At 44.0% G+C, this 8,532-nt stretch overlaps 1 non-coding gene across 1 annotated transcript; it reads right to left on the bottom strand.

The window, feature by feature from the left end:
* Window positions 1–3,122: 3,122 nt before the first annotated feature.
* On the bottom strand, window positions 3,123–3,248 carry LOC111814905. The gene has a single exon (XR_002819764.1). It is a non-coding gene; the product is annotated as a small nucleolar RNA SNORA28 (small nucleolar RNA).
* Between the last annotated feature and the right edge of the window lie 5,284 nt (window positions 3,249–8,532).

Here is an 8,532-nt window from a genome sequence, read left to right as displayed (position 1 = left end):
GAAGCTCTCCACACACTCACTGGACCTGGGCTAGGACTCTGTGCTATCAGTCTTGCCACTTCCTGAAATAGTTCCGCAAGTTCTCTTTCCTGAGTGTCTTTTGTTGTACTGTTGTGTCTACCTCGATGTCCTGCACTGTTGAGAGCCGCTGAAGCTGCACCTTGGTCACATGTGTGAGAGCAGGACCAGGCCTCAGGGCCTCAAGCAGCCAAGCTACCTCAGTCCTGGGAAAAGCCCCCTGCCTGGCTAATGTCAGCGATTAGCCACTGGGCAACCTTGGGACACGTGATAGTAACTTTGCAAAGGTATAAATAAATGCCCCTACTGCTGTTCTGGGGGTCATTTGCCAATCAGTGGGCCACCACCTGACCCAGCTCTTGTCTTCTTGTCTATCTTTTCCTCATTCCTGCTGCCATTTTTCTCTGAGGTGCTCGAGACACCAAGGAGTCCCTACACTGCATTAATTTGAAACACTTACCTTTGGATTAAGTCCAACCCATGCAGCACAGTGATCCTTGTGATTAACCTAAAATTGCCTACTCAGAGGCCTTAATTGTAAGAAGGGATTGAAAACTACGGTCAATGCTGAAATTTAACAAATGTAGTACAGTACAGGATGCATTGCCATTAGTCTCCCTCAGAGTAACCCACTCTCTTTGAACACACTCATCACCTTCTTGCCACCTTCTGAGGCAGTTCTGGAAGTCCTCTTTTGTGAGTGTCTTTGCAGTGAGTGCTGCCTTTCCAACAGAAAGGCCATCCCATAAAAGCATCATGTTGTGTCCTCACCCACTTTAGTCACCAGATGTGGCACCATGTGGCTTCTGGCCCTTCCCCAAAGTCAAAATGATGATGAAAGCAAGGCATTTTGACCTCTTGGTCTGGAGGTCAAGGGCAGAGGGAATAAAAGCACCAGGTGTGCTCTCCAGTTGCCTTGGAAGAAGCAAATTCCCCTGGCGGGAGTGTGGAGGGGGCCAGTGGGCAGCCATTGGTGCAGAGGGCCTCGGGTCTGCAGCCACAGGAACAGAGCTCTGTCAGTCACCAGGAAAGCTTGGAAGAAGATGCTGAGCCTCAGGAGACCACAGTCCCTACTGACCTCGATGTCAGCCAGGTGAGACGCAGAGTAGGTGACCTAGCCGAGCTGCGTCTGGACTTTGGACCCAGAGAACTCGGGAGATGGTAATTTTGTGTTGATTTAAGTCAGTTGCATTCATGGCAATTTATCATATAGCATAGAAAATGGGTACATAAATATTGGTGAGTATGAGTGCAGCACAGGATGCTGGGAAAAAGCAGAGAGTTCAGTGTTAAGCCATTTGCCACTCATTACCAGAAGCAGCTCTATCTAGTGTGATCTGTCAAGAAAGGTGCTTCTCTCCAGGATTCTCCAAGATGCTCACCTTAGTCTAATTACAAAAAGCTTCAGACAAATCCAAGTTTTGGGACATTCTATAAAATGACCCGCCTTTGTTCTAAAGTGCATGTTTTATCATTCTGGTATGATAAGGTCCATAGATCAGGAAGGGATTACTATGGATGTCATAGTTTGATACAATTTCTGAGAGGAGGGACGCTTTATGCCACACAGGGCCACAGAGCAGTGGTCAAATGTCAGAGGGAGGCATGAGCCTACACTGTGGCTTCTGCTGAAGGAATGGGGGAAGCTGGATCAGCAGCTCAGGGCTAGCTGCTTTGGATGTTCTCAGCAGGTGCTGGCCCGTAGCTGTTGTCCCTAGCTGTTGGCTGGTCCCTGGCTGTGGGTGGTGACAAACAATGGTGCTTCAGTATATAAAAGCTTAATAAGGGATAGCTCAATGGACTCAAGTGCCTGCTTAACCAGAGTGCAGTGGCCAGGGTTTGATCTGGGGTGCTATGCCAGCCCTGCCCCTGGGGCATACTGAGATGGGACCAAGATTGGATATGATGGCGCTCACCTGTAATCCCAGCTCTTGGAAGGCTGAGAATAGGAGAATCACTACAAGTCTGATCTACATAGCGAGACCCTATAGAACCTGTCCATAAACATTAAAAAAAAAAAAAAAAGAAAGCATACTAAGGGAGATGCCTGGAGGGGTGGCTTTCGGGGTGGCTGCCTGTCAGGTGAAGGGTGTACCCCACCCTAGCATCCCTGGGAACTGGCGCTTGCAAGAATGGGCAGTTCCTACCAGGGCCCACAGGGCTCCAGAGATCAGACCATCAACAATACAGAAAACAAAAAGATGTAATGAATTCAGCCAGTACTTCTCAAAACTGTCAGTCACAAGATACAGGAACAGACAGAGCAACAGTCACAGGCCAAGGGAACACAAGTGATGGCTAAGTATGTCTGGGACCTGGACAGAATTTTATTATTTTTTTCCAAAGGCTTAAAATGTACTTTAATAAGTTGATACTGTATTACTGCTCCATTTCTCAGAAAAACTCCAAATTTAAGGTATCAGGGATAAATCCAACATGGTACACCAATAAAAAATGTACAGCATAACTACCTAAGATAAGCAAGGCTAAGAGCTACCATCAGACCTTCAGCATACAGCAACCCTACTTGCAAGACTGTGGTGGGCTTATCAAGAAAAGCTGTGCTTGTAAATAGGATATCATGTCCGCATCTTGTACAGCAATTAACCACTAGGAAGAATCTATGCAATGTGTTAATTATTGAAACTGTCCTGCCAATTTGATTTGAAACTGTCTCATCGCTATTTGTTTATCAATAAAATTATGGAAAAAAATAAAAAAGAAAAAAAAAAAAGAAAAGAAAAGCTGCGAACAACAACACCATAAACACAAAAAGGTCATTTCTGTGATGCTGGATGGAATTTTAGAATAGGAAAAAAGATGCTAATGGAAAAGCTGGTGCAAGACTAAGCAAAGCCTGTAGTGCTGTTAATGACATTGCAGTAATACCAATTCTTAGTTTTGATAATAATATTGTAATCACGGGAAGGTGGGGAAAGGGTGTATAGGAATTTATTGTGCTAGTTTTGCAATTCTTCTGTAGTCTAAGTTCATTTCAAAACTAAAAATGATAAAAGAAGTAAATGAAAACAAGAACTTTCATCTATTTAGTACTTAGTCTTGTCTGTATTATGCTAGGCACTTTATATGTTTTTTTTTTTTTCACTGTTTCAGTCTATATAACAGTCTATCTCACAGTGGGGAGAATGCTGGAATAGGTTAGACTTTCTTGTTGTAGCAAGCTCAAATTGTGCCAGACCGCTTTGATAATCTGTCACAGAGTATGGCTTGCAACACTTTGTATGTTTTAACTTATTTAATACTTTCAACAATCCTAGGAAGTGATAGTTTCCCCATGTTATATAAGAATTATAAAGGGCCAGGAATATAGCTCAGCAGCATAGCACCTGCCTGGAAAGCACAAGGTCCTGAGTTTGATTTCTGGTTAAAAAAAAAAATGCATAAAAATGACACAGAGGCCTGGAGTGTCAGAGCACTTCACCTGGCATGTGCAAGGCCCTGGGTTCCATCTCTAGCACCACACACACCCCCACACACACCCTAAATCATTATCCATGAACTACTATGTATATATCGCAAGACAATAGCCATGTACTTTCTCACAGCTGGGCAGAGCCAAGGGATCCTGGTGGTCTTGGCTGTGTTCCCGGTCAGGGTTTCACAGGTCTGAGATCAGAAAAGCATCTGGGCTGAGTTTTTCCACTTCTGAGTCAGAATATTCAGTCCCAGAGCCCGACATGCAGCCCCGCACTTCCATTGCCCCAACCCAGAGGAAGCCTTGGGGTCCTGCTGAAAGACTGAGCACGAGGCTCTGGTGCAATCTGATGTCATCATCAAGAAGGCGGGAGGCCTGAGCGCCGGTCATTTTGCCTCAGACTGTGGCAGATACAGGAGGTGCCCAATGTCCCAGACCTCGGGGACCAGTGGCCTCTTCTTTTCAAGTGGACCTTTGCAAGAGTCTTTTCCCCCTCTCTTTATCTCTTTTAAAAAATAATTTTATTGAGAAACAAATATCAATGAGACAGTTTCACAATCGATTATTGGCACATTTACAGTAATTAATACATTGTATATTGTTGTCTTGGTGGTTATTCATTGTACAAGATGCAGACATGATATCCTGTCTCAAATACTATTATAACAAACCTCTCTATTCATTGAATTAAGAGAGTGGAGCTGTATGTTTATCCTAACTATTTTGAGTATACAGATACAAAAGGGTCGTTCATTTCTATCCCACTTTTTTGGTTAGTTTTGTCAGAGATGGGCATTCCATTGTCATTTAAATATTGTAGGTACTTGAATTCAGCAGAATCTTCCAATAGAGTCCAGTAGTCCATAATAGTAGTGGGTTTTCCATAAGACTGGCAATGTCCAAAGTTGTTGATTTGAGCTTTTTACAGCTCAGCATATTAATGTAACTTTACTTTTTATATTTCACTTTCATTCTTTTCTGCTGGATGGTTAAGATCAAGATAAAGCAAGACCTATATAACAAGAAATGTAACTTTTGTATCTGATAAGGTCAGTCAAATCCCCTCAGGATTTAACCTGAAACCCTGTACTGCAGTTTGTAGATCCTTTGTGAGTTTCAGTCATGTGGATGAGTCATGGCCATTGCTTGACCAATTTGCTCTCTGTGAAAGCCGGACAGAATGTTTTCTCTCCATGTGACTCTCCTTAGGCACACTCTGCATCATCGATCACATTCTTCTGTGGCCCCATAATCTCCTTGATCAGAAAATTTGGGACACAACTGAGTTACATAATGTTACAGTATAGGTTTTCCTATGTCCTGAGTCCTCACTAACCTTGAAAAGCTAGGGCCAAAATGTTGGCTGTCCCTACAGCCCTTCTTTTTCTCTGATTTTTGGTCTGCAAACTTAGGTTGTTAACCCTCTAGAAGAGAAGTTTATTTTTATCCTACAACATATGCAGTTGGGTTTAACCTAACCATCTGTCTGAATATCAAACATCTTAGGGATAACATGGAACAGGTGTTTTCCATCAAGTATTGATATGTTAAACTTTTTATGTCCCTGCAGAATATGAAGACAAAAATTAAAAAAAATTCAAAAAATATGAATAAACAATTATGTAATTTTACACAGAAGTTTAGAAATCTAACCATATACAGCATTATAGCAGGACTGTCCTATGACATTTTTTCCCTGTCTCTTGTTTTCATCTATTGCCTTTTTTAAAAAACAAACATTTACTTGAGAGACAGTATGACAGTACTGGTATGTCATGACAAGCAGTAGGTATTTAGAAGACCAGAATGGCAGGCATTAAAAGCATGACCCTACCATTACACATTACTAACTTCAGTGCAGCTGCTTAGTTTACAGTTGTCAGCATATATAGCTAGTCAGGGTGAGATCCTTACCAATTAACTGCTAGTTTCAAAAACGTGCTGCAGATTCTCAGGATCCTTGCCTTACCCATCTTGTGCGTATAAATGTGTGGCTTTGCTGCTGTCATGTTTCACAGCTTTTCTCCTTGCCCTCTTCTCATTGTCCAATCCTCAAGTTCTCACTTTCTTTTTAATTGTGTTATACCTTTCTTTTTGTATTTCTTCTTTTGAGTTCTTATACTAGGGAGACTATATGATATTTACACATGTGGGTCTGGTTTATTTCACCTATTAGTATATCAAGTGGCATCCACTTAAATATGAAGGCTTTGAGTTTATCATTCTTTATAGCTGAGTAATACTCCATTGTATAAAAACACCACATCTTTTTCATCCATTCCTCAGGTGATGGGCATCTTGGTTGTTTCCAAGATTTGACTATCACAAATTGTGCTGCTCTAAACATAGGCACACATATATCACTATGATATGACATTTTCAGTTCCTCTGGAAAAATTCCCAGTAGGGGGATAACTGGTTGGAATGAGATTTCCCCTGTCTTCATCTTACATCCTAATTTTTTTTAAATTTCTTACATCCTAAATTCTGATTAAGATGTTAACTGCTGCCAGGTGTGGTGGCACACACCTGTAATCTCAGTACTCAGGAGGCTGAGGCAGAGGGATTGTTGTGAGTTTGAGACCAGCCTGGGCTGCAAAGTGAGCTTCAGGCCAGACTGAACTGCATAGGGAGATCTGCCTCAAAAAGATAAAAAAAACCCAAAACCAAAACCCAAAAAACAAAAAAAAAAAACCCTGCTAAATAATCTTCAAGTTTACGGAACCCCAAACTCGGTGACCTTTAGAGAACATCAGAATGTGTAAAGCTTTTCCTTATTCTTTAATTTGGTACAATAACATATGGCATGTGAATTTCTGTGATTTTTTATTTTTATTTGTTTTGTTTTGTTTTGTTTTGCGGAACCAGGGATTGAACTCAGGCCCTTGTGCTTGCCAGGGAAGCACTTATTCCACTGAGCCATCTCCCCGGCCTCTGTGATGTTTAGCTTGGAGAAAAATAACGTTTGCAACTAGCCACCGGAGGTCCAGCTCAGTGGATAGCTGGACTGGGGGAAGAAGGTGCGAGCCAAGGTGACTAAGGCCCTGGTCAACAGGCAGTTTCCTTGCCCATGGTCCCTCTCCTCTCCTTTTTTCCCCTTCTATAAAAGCACTTGGGGCTGGAAGCCCCCTAAGACTGAGCTTTGAGGACAGAAGCCCTTTCGTCTTAGTCACTTTATTTGTTGCTGACACTCAATACGTTACGCACACACAAAGTAAAGGATGAGAGCTTTATTCAGGCTTCCTGTTTCATAATTTTCCAGCTATGGGCAGCAGGCTCACATGCAGAAATGGCATGGTGGCAGGGCCTGAGGTAGAAGAAAGCTGCTCACATCAGGGTGGCCAAGAAGCAAAGAAAGGGGGCAAGGAGACGCGCTCTCCTGGGCCACGCCCCACTTCCCACCAGCCTCGGCTTCCCAATAGCACACTGGCCGCTGAGCTCTCCAGTGCAGAAAACCCCCAGTGAATGCACCCATGGCCCAAATACCTCCCAGAAGGCCCACCTCTGAACACAGGGACTTTCAGAGCACGTAACAGCTCTAAAGTATAAAGCCTTCCATCTTCCCAGGGCTCCAGGAGCAAGGCTGATTTTGTCCCCACCAACGCTACCTCCTGAGCCCTGGCTTTCAAGTGGCAAGCAGCAGGACCTGGGCCTCATTATTCCCTATAGAATCACAACTCCTAGACTCTGCGATTTTCTGCTTGAGACATTCTCTGCCCCTGGAGCTAGGTAAATGAACTGCAAGACACGCTGGAAATGCTTGAGATTTCCTGTCAGGAAGGCAGCTTCCGGCACTGACATGGATTAGAGCTCTGCATAAACGCCCTGGCCCCCTCACCCAGTAGACAAGTCATGCACCGTGTCTGGTAGTCCCCGATTTATTGGATTCTAGCTATCCCACAAATGTGCCCTATTGCAGCTACTTTCTTTCCTTGTCTCATTTCCCCACTTCCTAGATAACTTCTTAAGCTGCACCAAACCCTTATCAGTGGTTTTCTTCTATCCTACATCTCCCTTTTCTCTCAAGAGGCTGCCTCCTGCACCTCTGGTCCATGTAGTTTGGATTAAGTAACTCCAGAGATTGGGAAGTCTCCTATATTACTCTCATCCTTTAGTTTAGTTTAGTTTGTTTTGTTTTGAGACAAGATCTGGCTATGCAGCTCAGGCTGACCTTGAACTTTACTTTGTAGCTCAGGCTGGCCTAGAACTTGCAACAATCTTCCTACCTCAGCCTCCTGAGTTCTGGGATTAAAGGCATGTCCCACCATACCTGGCCTATTACTTACAGGTTTCTGGCCCCAGCAATTGGTTCAGTGATGGGCTGTGTCATTCACGTTAGAGCAATGGAAATCAGGTTGACGGTCATTGTTAGAGAAGCCATCCCCCTATTGGGGTTGGTTAACTCTGACAGTTTGCTCTGAGGCTGCCAATGACCTCCACCAGGTAGGTCACAGGGAAGACTTAGGAGATGGGAAAGACTGCTCCTGATGCCATCATCTCCTGATGCCATGAGCTGAGTGCTATTGAAAAGACAGATCCCAAGAGTACATGGCGCACCCCAGGGGTCCACACAGGGAAGCACTGGGTCTGTCTGGGTGCAGAGGGAGGAGGCAACAGGGTAGGAGCCTTTATGTAGTTTTTGCATGAAGGAAATGGGTGAGTCAGATAAGCAGGTTTAGGGTTGCCTAATTGGGAATATTTCAGTGGATTCTGGTGTCTAGGGGATGTCTTGGTTGTCTGACACCTGGCCCAGGCCCTGTGCTGACTGTGGTAGGTCTGTCTGTCATGTCCTGAAGGGCAAGAATCCAATATGGAGGTGGTTAGGAGTAGACTCTAGATGGTGAATGTGTATTTGAAAAGCACAACCTGGGAGGGAAGTAGTTGATGAGGGAGGCCAAAGGCTAAGGCAAGGAGCCCCAGGCACATTACCATGCTGTCTGGACCTGGGAGTGAGTGTGTGACGAAGTCCATAGACCAGACGCTAAAGCCTCAGGCCCACAGAAGCCAGAAATGGGTGAGCCAGGCCCTGGATCCAGCCATTCTCTGACTTTTGCATTCTTTTTTTTTTTTTTTTTTTT

This window comes from Octodon degus, unplaced genomic scaffold, assembly GCF_000260255.1.
Source record: "Octodon degus isolate 3935 unplaced genomic scaffold, OctDeg1.0 scaffold01450, whole genome shotgun sequence".
NCBI lineage: Eukaryota > Metazoa > Chordata > Mammalia > Rodentia > Octodontidae > Octodon > Octodon degus.
This window is presented reverse-complemented; position numbering and strand designations above follow the sequence as displayed.